This window comes from Microcebus murinus, chromosome 7 (assembly GCF_040939455.1).
Source record: "Microcebus murinus isolate Inina chromosome 7, M.murinus_Inina_mat1.0, whole genome shotgun sequence".
Taxonomy (NCBI): Eukaryota; Metazoa; Chordata; class Mammalia; order Primates; family Cheirogaleidae; genus Microcebus; species Microcebus murinus.
Window position 1 is genome coordinate 104834472 of NC_134110.1, and position 14879 is coordinate 104849350.

Genomic DNA, 14879 nt, shown 5'->3' on the forward strand with positions numbered 1-14879 from the left:
AATAAAAAGGAAAAATAATAAAACTTCCTCACAATCTGATATGCCATACACCATAATATGGTTAATTTTGCTGTGTTTTTGCTTCATTAGTGGTAGCAAATCAAAGCACATGCAGAAAAGGAAAATGTATTTTTCTCTGCGCCCCCGTCCAACCTTCCGTCAGCAGTACCTAAAATGTTTCAGGTGTCCTTCCACATACAATTTTTCCTATATTGAGACACATACATGAAACATACATACATAAATATTAAAAGTATCCTGTAATATGGCCCCGTTCATTTTAAGAAAACAAAAAATGTTGATTCATTTTAATATGAACTAGTATTTGAAAGCTATATAAACTTAGATCAATTTACAAAATTATTTGGTTAGGTAGAACAAAAGGCACTATCAAATGTTATATTTAATATGATTTTAATTGTTTTTAAGCAAAAAAATTTAACACGATATTTTAATTTTTATTTTAAAAAATTACAACTTCCAAATCTGAAGAATACCGTCTTCCAAAAGTCTCAGCTGATTGTTCTGTTTTTCTTTTGTGACATACAGTTGTGCCACAATTGAGAGAAACCTGGTTGTTCCTGTCCTGGAAGACTCAGCCCAGAGACAAGCGCCCTCCTGCTGATATGGAAAATGTCGGGTAACCGGGGACACACCCGCTTCCCGCCTCCCTGTCACTCCGCATCTCCGGGCCGGCGCTGTGCGTGGCCAGTTGGAGGGCACGCTGCAGGGGCTCCCGCCGGAATGCCCCCAGGGCGGAGTGCCCCCTACCTGTTTCCCGCGCTGCCTGTTTCCGGCCACGCTGCTTGCGTGATCTTGATTGGATAATTTTTGAATCCCACTGCTGTTGATTGGATGTTAAAGCTTGATGCTGATTGGATGTTAAAGCTTGATGTTGATTGGACGCTTTTTGAGCCCTACCAAGAGTATAAAAGCAGGAGGAGACCAAGGAAGGGGATGGAAGGGGCAGAAGATAGGAAGATGGGAAGAGAGCAACACTAGGCGTGCTGAGCCTGCTATGGAAGAATAAAGGTTGTTCTCCGACTCTTCCTGTGCCGCTGGGTTCTTTCCCGGTCAAGAGCTGTAGCACTAGCTGTACACGTTGCCACAACACTGCATCCGGTGCAGCGGACCAGCTGGCGGTCAGCCCCTCCTCAGGGTGATGGGAACCCGCCATCCGGCCACAGACAGTACCGGAGCAAGTCCCTGCTGCCTCCTGAGTTCCAGAATCGGAAGATGAACACAGATTTCCTTTCTTTTGGCTTCAAAGCCACTGGCAGCACCACTAATGGCATCCAAGGCAGCCTTGAGACACGCAGGTGGCTCGTGTGGGGACAGCTTCCCCGAGCACGCAGGGTGGCAGCACTCCCATGTGCTCAGCTTTGCAGGCACCAGTGCGGAGCCCACCCCACTGGCAAGCTGTTTACTTTGCTATTATCTATTTGCCAGTCTCTTTAATTTTTAAAAAACGTCCCATACATTTAGAGGGTACAGTGGTTTTCTTATTACATGTGTAGTGGTGAAGTCAGGGCTTTCAGTTTACCCGTCACCCCAATAGTGCATGTTGTACCCCATGGCTAATTTTTGATCCCCTTTCCCTCCCTCCCCCTTCTGAGTCTCCCAAGTCTGTGATAGCACTGTGTATGCCCTGTATACACAGAGTGTAGCTCCTGCTTGTGAGTGAGAACATGCAGTATTTGCTTTTCCATTCCTCAGATACTTCACTTACGATAATGGCCTACAGTTTCATCCATGTTGCTACAAAAGACATTGTTTCTTTCTTTCTTATGGCCCAGTGGTTCTCCATGGAATATATATATCACATTTTCTTTACCCACTCATGTGTTAGTGGGCACTTAAGTTGATCCATATCTTTGCAATTGTGAATTGTGTTGCAATGTTTAAGTGTCAAAGACTAGGGTGAACAAATGAAAAGACTTTGCCAGAGCCCAAATCAAACTGTTACCCAAAGATATGGTAAGAAATCAGGTCAGGCCAATTTTATTGCCCAAATAACACCAAGGAAATTACCTGGAGCAGAAAACAGGAAACAGTAGATTGTGCACAGATGATATTTTCTTGACCCCAATTTTCCTAGGACCTAGAAAATACAAAACACATGTATCCTTCTATTTCCAATCTATACTACCATCCAGTCCAAATTGGTTTTCTAGCTTTTTTACTAGTCCACATAAAAATGGAGACAAAATAGGATTTTGATTTTTCTGAAACTCTAATTGAAAGTAAAGTATATATTTCATTCATTCAAAAGTTTGATGACAAAATACTTTAGATTATTTTCAGATCAACTCATAGAAATTTATGCATATGCCAGAAAACATTTCCCTCCCCAAAACTGGTATGAGGTATGCTGTCGCCTATACATAAGTTATGTATTTGTATGAGTGCTACTTCCATTCCTTTTGAGTTTGCTTTTATTACTCAATAATTAATCACAAGAGTATAATTTGGTAAGACAGTCCTATTTGAAAGAAATGCAGACACAGATTACTTCACTGAGAAATCTCCATTCAGGTGTTAGGATGTTGTCACCCTCATACACATGGTGATTTCCTTCTAGAAATGTCTACTGAATGGCCACTGTGCACAAACGAGCTTGTTGGGAATGACTGGACATGTGAAGATGTGTAGTTGTCTACACTTGGATAAGGATGGTGATATATATGCATACTGCAAAGACATACGAAAATGCATGGCAGGGCCCACAGAATCAGTACAGGAAGTAAAACATAAGCAATTGAGAGGCAGAAGAAGAGTTGCTTACAAATGGAGGCTGTCGGGAGAGGCGTTGTTGAAAGGCCGTTGGCCATTATGGACACAGGCCCAGATTGCTTTGTGGCTGCATCCCCTAATCTCTGACGGAACAGTTCTGAGAACATTCCAGCCAGAACTTCTATTCAGTTTGGTCAGCCTGCTCCTACAACACAGCTGCTCGAAGGAGGCCAATGGCACCGTTGAGTCCCTGCCAGCCGTGCTGCCTCGTGGACAAACTGTGTCTGATCTGCCCCATGCAACAGCACGTTGCGCATTTGAGGGTTCCCCCACAGAGTATATATAGACGTAACTTTGGTGAACAGGCTGCATGCTAGAAATGTGAATTAACTATCTCATACCACTGTGGCCTGTTGTAATAGATAAACAAAATACTTAGCATGTTTCTCATGGGGAAGTATTATAGATTCTTCTCCTTGTTTACGAATTCTTAGAAAGCATGGGTTCTGTATCTTTCTATCCGTATCGCATATTACTTGTGTGCCCAGAGAACGGCTGCCTGAGGCATGCTCAGTAGGTATGGAGTGATTGCGCTACGGCGTCTGTGTAATCCTGCGTCTTGACACTAAGTCTGATATTGTTCTACAGAGAGATATATCTCCTACAAGAGATTTCCATTTCTCAAATTTGATAGAATCCCTATCATTCATTAGGGGATATAATGCTCATGTCTTTACTGATGGTTAAAACGGACCCCTACCTGGAACCGGATGAACGCAGGGAAAGAAAGCGTTGCCCAGGCAACACAGCTGCTGCGTTTGAATGGCTTTCCTTATTAGCACAATAGAAGTTAAAAGAGATAATGTGCGAGGAATTGCGGAGTTTGTATGAATAAATCTGTGATGAAGAGAATAGGAGAAAAACCAATACTTCTGAGTGAAGGATGTAAAGTTTCTGCACTGTTCTCATTGCGGTCAGAATGTATAATAATATATTCATATTCATTAAAATTGGTATTGAAATTTCTGAAGAAATTCAGGAGTTTACTGCAGGGCACATGTCACAGCCTGTTATTTATTTTTTCCTTGTTTACTATATATTTCTCCTTTAGAAAATGTAAGCATCTTTAGAGGAGAAGCCTGTTGCTCTTGCTCAAGGCAGTCTACTCTCATGCTAGAAATTCAGGAGACACAGAATAATGGGAAATACATTTTGAAGCTGGGTGTCAGACACTCTCCAGTGTCTACATTAAGACAAAATGATTTTATATTTGTAACTGCAATATTTCTTTTAACAACAAAAGACTTCTAAACAATGTTTGATATCCCTCTTTTAAAAAGAATGGGAGGTGGAATCTTATAGCTTATTTTATTGATAATTGTTTCATTTCTGTTGGAATTGTCTTAGTTGGGAAGTAGTAATGCATATGCAACAGCTCTGAATGAAATTACTCGTCTTGGAATCCCTGGTCCGACGTTAATAGTTTTGTTATTTCATTAGTGTAATGGGATAAAACTTCAGTGACCACATGGTGTTGCTACCAGTATTAAAAGAGACAATGCATTAAAGAATTAGCACAATGTGTGGCACAATAAGTACACAATGCTAACCATTATTATTAATTGAATATAATCATGTGAAGGAAATGAAGTATAATATTTCTGACAAAGATCTTACCAAAATCATTTCAAATGCCAGGTAACACCTTTTGTTTATGTAGGGTGCACATAAGGTATTGAGTAAAAATGCATTCTCTAACATTTCCTTATTAAGTCAAACACACTTATAGCCTCCTAATGGTGCTAAACAATAAATTCCCATATCTCTTTACACTAAGTTATGAACTTTATCTGAATATCACCATGTTATAATTTTTAAAAATCCTCATGCATAGCTTCTAGAGCCAGTAATTTTTTGTGTGATTATATCATATTACATATTTTTGGTCTGATTTTCTATGACTCTGTTTCCCCACTTAGTATTATTAAATGACATTGGTTCTAAAATATTACACTTGAAAAAAGTAATCATAAAATATCAATGCATGCATTATATTTATCGCAGAAGTGTTCCATACTACAAATAGTACCTAGAATGATACATGACTTAGCTAAGAGCAAAGTTAATTAGTTACTATGCACACTTAGGTCCAGTTTCTAATCTAGTTCATTTTTTACCTTGCCACTAAGAATTGAAGTACCAAAAAATTAATCTTGTTTTTAAAATTTGTTGGTATTACTGCAATACTTTTTTGAGATATTTGAAGAAATACTCGAGCATAACAAACTCAATGGAGAAAATCACAGTATTTTTAATTTTATTTGGACTCTTTACCAATGAATGGAGTTGTCATTAAAATATTTCTATTTGCATGTAGGATTAAATACATTCATTTTCAATAGATTTATTTTTAACAAATTTATTATCATATTTATGTAATTCCTAGGTTAATATTTTACACAAAATGCATTTGCAGTTTATTTGGAAAATATCTAGGCTAGACAAGTCTTCTCTGGCAAGGGACAGACAGATTGGAAGGAAAAGATAGAAAAATACTATCAGGGTGAGCCACTCTGAGCATAATTCATGTTCAGATAACTCCGTGTTGACTTCAGTTCATTTCGATGCCACATTCACTGGACAACAAAATATATATTGTACCTCTAGTACAGACTGAGGTATAGTGGAGTTAATATGATATAGAAAAGTATTAGTAATTAAAAGCTTTTCACTTGAAAACAATAAATCTCACAAATATCTGTAGAGGGATGTAAGATGACTAGTCTATTAACCACCCAAACTTGAGGAAATTGAACATTCCTATTCTCCATTCTAATGCATTAGTAAAATGTTGACTTTAGATTAAATTGTGTCTGCATGCAAAATGCATCTACTAAATTTTGAGGGGGACACCCTGTGCATTTTTCATGACTTTGTAAAATGCAAAAGTCCTGAAGGTAGAGCTGCCCTTTACAGAGCTCAACAATAACAACAGAACTTTTTAGGTTGAAAAATTATACATTTGCTACAAAATTGTGTTGACATTGCCTAGCTATTTCTACTCATTCTACATTCCTTTTATAAATCCTTAATTTTTAAACTACAAGTGTTACATTACTCTTGAATGTAGATATAATAATATTTTATTACAAACACACACATAGATATATATTTTAAATCTACCAAGTAGTGTGATAAGAAAAGTCCAATGGATGAACTTCTATATTAATTCTAGAATAGGCCTCTGTCTCTGGACCCAAGAACCAGTAGGAAAGCCCAATTAAGAGGGACACACTTTATATTTTTACTGCATGGTTTTCTGCACACAAAGTAAAACCATAAAGCAAAGAGCCTGAATGCCACTACTAAAAACAGCAGGCTTCTTGTTTTAGCTCTGATGTGCAACGAACTTAGAAATAGTTACTCTTATACTTAAAACAAGAAAAAAAACTGAACACACTGAAACAAAATGACTTTTATGGGACTCATTAGAGAACTGAGGTCTCAGGACAAAGTGCCATCCTGAAACTCGAGCAAGCAGGTGAGTACAGAGAAACAGCTGAGATCAGATTACCTGGGAGAAATCTGGAAAATGTGGACAGTGTGGAGGAACACAAGGGTAATGTGAATAGAAAAACAGAAACTTTAAGAAAAGAATCAAGGAAAATGATAGAATTGAAAATCCTGGCACAGAAATATGCCTTTGATGGAATTGTCAGAAGCTTGGACATGGCAAAGGAAAGATGACGTGAGGTTAATAGGAACTTCCAAAATTGAAATACAAAAAGAAAGGAAAAAGAAGAGAGAATAAAGAAAAAAACAGAAAAAAGGAGAAGGAGGAGAAGAAGGAAGAAGAAGAAATAATAATAATAACAACAATAACGATAATAATCCAAGAACCGTGGAATGAGTTCAAAGGTGTCACATACGTGCAATGGGAATAGCAATAGAAAAGAGAGAGGGAATTGAGAAGTATTTGAAGTAATAGTGGCTGAGAACTTTCTCAAATTAATGACACAGAAACTACAGACCCAGGATGCTCAGAGAACATAAAGCAGGATAAATATCCAAAAAAGGAAAAGAAAAAAAAAGAAAGAAAATTTTGAAAGACATCATCAATGGGAGGTGGGGGAACTCCTTACCTATAGAGGAACAAGGGTAAATGTTATTTTGGCTCTCTCATCCAAATTAAATTAAAACTCATTTTCATAGACAATGCTACACTTAATTGTTTCTATCAGCTTATTCATCATTGCCCGAAATTGGAAGCAATCAAAATGTCCTTCAATAAGTGAGTGGATAAAAAACTGTGGTTCAACTGCACAATGAGACAGTATTCAGTAATAAAAATAAATGGACTACCAAGCCCTAAAAGGTCTTCAGGAAGCACATTATATTGGTGAGTGAAAAAAGCCAATCTAAAAAGGCTATGTATAATATGATTCCAATTATATCACATACTGAAAAAGCAAAGATACAGAGATGATAGAAGATCAATAATTCCAAGGGAAGAAGGGAGGGTAGGAGGGAAGGAGGAGCAAAGCACAGATTATTTAAAACACTAAAACTATTCTGTGTGGTGTGTGATGCTGTAATTGTGGGTACATGACCCTATCCATTTTTCAAAAAACCACAGGAGTTACAGAACACAAAGTAAACCTTAATGCATGCAAATTGAAGAAACTGCTTAGGAGAATGGGGGCTCCCAGGAAATAATTCAGAATCTAACTGTATCACTCATGTATGAAACCTCCAACATCACCAAGGGGGTTGGAGAGAAGACATGCTGACTCAAATAACTTTGGAAAGGAGTAGAATCTGTAAGATTAGCCGCAAAAAGCACTACGCATGAGCACTGTACTCTAGTTGATAAAGGTGTTTCCCATGGTGTACAGGTTAACAGCCCTGATGTTACGATACTTGCATTCTAGAATTGGATATTTCAGAAAATAGATGCCAAGTTTCCCAGAGTGAAAATTTAAAGATGAGGAGGAAGCTAAAATGACCTGTGTAGTAACAGATTAGAGTGATACTCATTAGCGTCAATTCATGTTTAGCTCAGTATAGACACAGATGGATACCTAGAGAAACATTCATAAATATCTGTTTAAAAACAAGTTAGTATGCACACACACATTTCCTTGCTCTGTTGGCTGAGAGAGCCTAAGAGAAAGGACGCCAAATAGTGATGAGGACACATGACACTTATTTCTAGTACTGTCACTCAGTAAAAGGAACCAGGGATCCTTAGAGAAATGGCTGATTCTAGAGTTTATACAGAAAATACACAAGATGTTCCTGGAGTATCTTGTAGTGCTAGAAACTAAGGAAGTGCACCCAAACAAATAAATTTCAAAAATTCACCATGATGGTGACTGTGAAAGAAGTAGAGGAGCCCTCTTGAAAGAGCTCCCAGTGTCCAGAGTGGAACCATTTCAGCAACAAAATAAATGAATAGCTATTATATTAGAACCCAAAGTATAAAATAAATATCCATGAATCCATACTGCTATAAAATATTGAATAAATTGGTAAATAGAAGAGAAATGACAAATCTAAGCATAAAAATTCTAATCATTTTTGAAGATACTCTAAGTAAAACAGAGCACACCCCCGCTCCCCAAGTGTGGGCTGCACATGGCAGCATGGAAAGAAGCCGGAGTAACCTCACTATGCAGAAACCACTTTTGCAAGGTGATCAAAGTCAACATTAACGTCATAAATCATATGATATTATGTGCTCTCCATATGACACAATGCAAATGGCACTTACTTTTGTTACCTTCCTTACAAGAATCAAGTATAATTATGAGAAAGGCATCATTAAAATCTCAATTGAGGAGTATCATATAAAATACTTGGCCAGTACTCCTCAAAACCATCCAGGTCATCAAAAACAAGTGAAATTTCAGAACTGTCACAGCCCAGAAGAGCCTAAAGAGCCATAATAATTAAAAATAATATGGTGACCTAAATGAGGTCTTGGAATGGAAAAATAGCATTAGGTATAAACTATGCACTATAGTTAATAATGATGTATTAATATTGGTTCATTAGCTGTAACAAATATCCTACACTAATAGAACATGTTAATATAGAAAATTATATGGGTAATAAGTGGGAACTCTTTGTACTATCCTTCCAATTTATCTGTAAAAATGTTTTAAATATTAAACTCTATTTTAAAGTTATAACAAAAGGAATGAAGGGCCATCATGCGTGTTTCCCCAGCATGGGCCCACTTTTCTGTTTCATTTTGAACAGTGGTCCTTTCTTATGTGCATGATTGGAAATAAACTCAGATAAATAGCTAGTACTCACTCACCCTTTAGATACTCCAAAGAGTCCTTCAAAGATGGAGTAAAGCATAACTCAGTCCCATAACTCACAATTATAATATTAGAAAATGTACAAGATAAGAAGAAAAACCCTAACCTGAGCAGCACTCACTTTTCCCCCTAATTCATAAACATAAATTTAGAGCATTCATCCTAAATTCTATTTGCAATGAAATCCATTTGTTTTCAATTTTCTAAGGAAAAAGAGAAATTTCAGTTCTTTTATTATATTATTCAGCCTTTATTATAACAAAATATCACATAAGTTCCTGGGCCTGATAAAGAAATGAGAAAACTTTGAACTCCATTATTAATTAATTGTCTGACCTTGGGCAAATGGCTGTAAGGCATATGCTAACAGTTTGAAGCTTCTAGTTTTTATCTTGAGAAGGAATTGATGATATATTGGGTTTTTGTGGGGTTTTTTTTAAGCATTATAATCAGTATACCTCAAGGTAGGTCATTGTGTTAAAAATGTTCTAAGGTTTAAAATAAAAAGTCAAAAGATAATGAATGAGAAAGCTACTTGTCAAAATGAGCTCTTTCTCTGATTTATGGAAATAAATTAACATTTATACATGCCATATTCCCAGTGGTAGTTCCTGTAAAGAATAGACTATTCATATTAAATGCATTCCTCTTATATTTTGGAGTTTTTGTTGGTTTGTTTTGCTTTTTCTAGTCTTAGTTTGCCTTAAATATCATTGACGCATAGTATTAAATATTGCATGGATCATTCCCTTCCTTTCTCAGAGGCCTACTTGTTTTTTTACTTTTCTCAATTCATCCTGAAACTTCCTTTCTGGTGTCTTTCATCAGTTGAGGTATTCTTGCCTACGTGCTTTCAATACTTGCTACTATGCTGGCTTCTGCTGACTCTGAGTTAACTGAAGCACTGAGTAAGGGCGGCCGTGTTTACAGGGCATCTGTGTGACAAACGCCTGGGTAGAACACGGCAGAGTTGAAGAGAACAGAGACTGCACGTCTCGCCACACACTGTTTCTTCTCACTGCCCTGAACAAATGCGAACCTGAAGGAGCTAGTCCTTCAAGATGGATCCCGAGTGGCCAAACGGGTCTAAATTTAAAATAGAACCTCGGGGACGCTGGCTGACTAGGGGTCACCCGGCGCTCTGGGCCCTGAACCCCCACCCCGTTTTATCTTCGGGACTTTCAGAGCTCGCCTGAGCCAACCAATCAGAGCTCAGCTGTATCACCCAAACAAGCCTCAGCCATATTGACCAATCAGAACTCAGCTCCTTTGACCAATCAGCACTAAACAAGTTTCAATTCTTCATTTGCATAGACAGACTTTATTGGGAGCCCGGGGTGGGAGTGTTGCCATGAAACCTGCGCCTTCTCTTTGTTCCCTGAACAGGCGCCTTCGCCTCAGATCCCGGGCTGCGTCCCACAGTTTGCAAACTCTTCCCTGGAATGAAGTCTCTTTCTTCCAAATTCCTTTTCAGAGAAGTTCCGTTCACACTACATTTCCCGTGTTTTAGCCCCGTCTCGGGACTGAGTCTCGCATGGTAATGCTGCAATTTGAGGAACAGAAGGATGCTTCTATGATCGTTTATTTCCTCTGTAGTCCAAGCCATTGTGCCCTTGGATTTTCTGGTGTCTTAATCTCGAGGAGGCTCAAATATTTTATCAAAGGGATTTATAGTGTAGTGATTAAGTTAAGGCACTTTAAAAGCTAAATTGTCTGAATTAAAGTCCCACTTAAGGCACTCCCTCAATGTGACCCTGGACAAATTATTTTCACTTCGATGACTTGGTTTCCTCAGTGTAAGGTGAAGATACTAATGGGGCTGAATTAACAGGGATGTTTGCAGATTCAATGAGTAAAAGTATGTAAAGTGCTTAGTACAGCACCTGACATGCAGCAGGTGTTAGGGAAAGACTTGCTTTCATTATGCCCCATATGTGCACTTTTCTGATACACCCATGGAGGCAAACAAAGGTAAGTGTTTGTATCATTCTGACTCTCAAAAGAAAAACCAATTTATTGGGGGAATGGTATCGTAAAAAGAAGTAATTGCATTAATTGCCTACCATTCTATTTATTAGTCACCAAAACCCTCTCACTAAAACACACACCAGCAATACAGATTCCCCTAATCGTCTTTCTCCGTGTAATTCACTTCAAGATCAATGTTTTCCACAAATGCAAGCCACTGATGAAACTTAAATCACATGGAATACATCTGGGAGCTCTGTAGCTTTGCGCCCTCTGCTATGTGAGGAAGCACACTGAAAGGAGACTGGAGCGGGTGTTGGCCCATCCCCTCATTCCAGATCCGTAGGAAGACCATGCCCCACCAAGGGAAGCTGGTGACTGCAGGAAGCCTTGTGAGGGTTTCCCAGACCCTGCGGTCATGCGTGGGCTGCCCCCTGCCCGTGTCTCTCAAGGTTGTCGCAATAGAATCTCTGGCTCAGGTCCTCATTGATTGACTTGCTTCCTTTGAGCACATTAGATGTTGAGTCCTAACCTGTTGTGTTTCAACAGTTTTATCTAATTAAATAAAGTGATGTTTTATAAACACTAAAAAGAAAAAAAAAAACTTTACAGAATAGAAGAAAGTGTCTTAATGCATTCCAAACCTGCACCTGATTACTTTTAGTTTTGACTTGCCAGACGAGAAGATCCTAAGCATATATAATACGGACGCTCTCTGTAAGCATTTCATATGCATTTTCACCAAAAAAAGAGGAAAGAATTTGTCCAGAATCACAATGAACAGGTGGTGGGAATGGAACTTTAATTAAGCTAGTTCAGCCATGAAGCCCCTTCACTTCCCCGCCATACCATAGATCCTCAGTGAAAAGATCTGATCTTGCTCATGACATGACTCCAAAAAAGTCCAAGGTCACCATAAATGATAATAGAAACACACTTTGATTCCTTATTCCATGAATTGCAGCATTAATAGCTGTTTTTATTGCTGTTTGAACATAAAGTTCTACAATGCATCAATTGTTAAAGGAAAATATGACATTTTAAAGAAAGAAATGGCTGCTTTTACTGTATTTTACTGATGATGATAATCCTGGCTATAATGCTGCCTCCTTTTCTATTTGAATACTTCCTTGAGGTCTGCCATCTGTCACAAAGGTAAGTCATCAGGTTTGAAGAGCAGACTGGGCTCTGCAGCTGCCTGGCAACTGTTGTCGAGGCTGGAGAAAATCTAATTCAAGTGTTACTTGCCCATGTTGCTTTGCAAAACTCTTTCCTGTACCATTTCCAGAGAACTGGTGAGCAGCAGCTCAGACTGACAGCGTGGCATGATAAAACCAGAGCCTGAGAAACAACTGCTGGCAGGAGGAGCTGCCAGAGTGCGTTTGTTTCCTCCTCCTCCCACTCTCAGTGCTGGCGGATTGGACCCAGGAGGCCGCTTCCTCCTGGCTGGCTCTCTCCAGGCTGTTTCTTTCTAAGATGGGAAGTCAGGCCCTGGCCTGGGACTTGCCTGGTTGAGACATGGCAAACGGGAGAGTTCTCTACATGTGCGGTGGGCCGCACACTGCTATCTGATGAGGGGCTGGTTCTGAACAGAAGACAAATGTGCAGGCATGCTGCAAAATAGAAATAAATATGGTAGGGCACTGGACACCAAGGGAACACGAGAGAGAGATTTAAGACAGTCCAATTTATAAGTGGCAACTGAAAGTGCAATAAATATGCCAGTAAAAACGATGGGAAAAAATGGATGCTTTAGCAGATGGTATTAGGAAATTTTTTACTATCGGGGAAAAAAAGATAAAATGGTATCACTGCATAACACCATGTTCAAAGTGAAACCAGGTGCGTTGAAAACCTAAATGTGGAATGTAAAAGTGATAAAGATAAGAGGAAATAACAAGTAGAATATCTTTATTGGTAGTGTGGGTTTGGCTCTCCATTCTGGAGAATAATTTGGCAACACAAAATCGAATTAAGGCTGTGCAAATCTTAGGAGGTGGAACTGCAGATAAATACTCTAAAGATGCTTTCATACGGACACTGTGCAAGGACCTTCATGCCAGTGTTACCCTGTGGTGGTAAGATGGCAGAAACATTCCAGCGGTCAAACTCTGGGGAATAATTTGGAGAAATTAAAAGATATAGATGAGGCATCTGTATTAACACAGACAAGTCTTATGAAATAAAATGCTGAGTAAAAATAAAGCAGAGTAAGAAAGAATTTGAGTACAATAACCTATCCAATCTTAAAATGTGGCCGGGCGCTGTGGCTCACGCCTGTAATCCTAGCTCTTGGGAGGCCGAGGCGGGCGGATTGCTCAAGGTCAGGAGTTCAAAACCAGCCTGAGCAAGAGCGAGACCCTGTCTCTACTATAAATAGAAAGAAATTAATTGGCCAACTGATATATATATAAAAAAATTAGCCGGGCATGGTGGCGCATGCCTGCAGTCCCAGCTACTCGGGAGGCTGAGGCAGAAGGATCACTCAAGCCCAGGAGATTGAGGTTGCTGTGAGCTAGGCTGACGCCACGGCACTCACTCTAGCCTGGACAACAAAGTGAGACTCTGTCTCAAAAAAAAAAAATGTATTCAGTGAATAGAAATACCTTTTACAAGGACATGTGTGAATGTGTATGTCTTCGTGTGTGTTACCTATTCAAACACACACAGATGTATGGCCTTGTGCAGACCATAGACTAAATATAAGGTGAATTCAACTTTTTGCAACTGAAGATCATAAAGGAAAATAAATATATACATAAAAAACAATCCTGTTTGTTAAATTAGGCTCTTTCACAATTTTTATTCTTCAAGAAAATAAACCAAGTGATAGCATAGTACTACCCTTTATTTAAGAAATTCTCTCTCTCTCTCTCTCTCTCTCTCTCTCTCTCTCTCTCTCTCTCTCTTCTCTGGATGTTATTGTACATGCAGCAAGCATTTTCACATCTGCCTGCCCGCTCTGGCCCCAAGCAACTTTTCTTCTTCCTCTTTACTTTCTTCTATATAGAATGAAATAAAAAAAGAAAGCAGATGATATTTTGATTCAAATAATCCAAAACAAATAAGGGATAGATTCAAACAGCCATGTTTGGGTAAAGAGAGTAGACACAGTTCAAATACAAGAAAAAGATAGCTTGAGGGTGACTTCTATAACATTCTAAATTTATCCTTAATAATCATCATTATTCATTCTTTAACATGTGTGCATGTTGGTTTTTACAAATTCTTTCATGAGGCTTTCATAAGAATCCCACGCCCTTGTTAATTGTTAGTCTGTTGCATAGATGACTAAATTTCCCATTGCTAGCTATAAAATGGCAAATCAAGGTATTCTGTCCAGGCCTCTGACCATTATTTAAGTGCTTTTTTCTTGATACTAGGTCAAAAGCTTTTGTGGATAATGGTCAACCCCGGTATGCTGTCCAAAGACTTTATGCAACAGTAGTTTCCTGGGACAATCCCATCAACTCCGGCAGTGTAAAATGCTAAGGACATTATACAAAAGGATACTTTTATACTGAGCTCAAGAAACTCCTGAAATTAACTCCAACTAAATCACCTTCATATTAACTCCAAACTAAATTGAAATTAACTCCAACTAAATCCATATTCAGATGGATAAAGATCTACATACAAATTATTAATATTAAAATATCATCTCAGTATATAAGTGGATTACACCCTTCTTTAAAATTAATGCTTTAATAAAATGTATTTGTTGGTAAATTCTGGGTATTTATGAAGAATCTACTCATACTTTTCTACATATGCTTTTTGGTTAGAATTGGTTTTATTTCCTGATTTACATCTTTTCATTACACCTTCATTATGAGTTTTGAATTTATA

At 38.4% G+C, this 14879-nt stretch overlaps 1 protein-coding gene across 3 annotated transcripts in view; it reads right to left on the reverse strand.

Annotated features, from left to right (window-relative positions):
- Positions 1-14879, reverse strand: part of SNTG1 (syntrophin gamma 1) — an 836056-nt gene that overhangs the window by 541498 nt on the left and 279679 nt on the right. Inside the window, exon 3 of one of the 3 annotated variants that reach the window (XM_076005315.1) lies at positions 2032-2101. The exons of the other annotated variants lie outside the window; for them this stretch is intronic. The gene's annotated coding sequence lies outside the window, so the exon portion shown is untranslated. The remainder of the gene's footprint in view (positions 1-2031; positions 2102-14879) is intronic. 3 annotated transcript variants of the gene reach the window in all.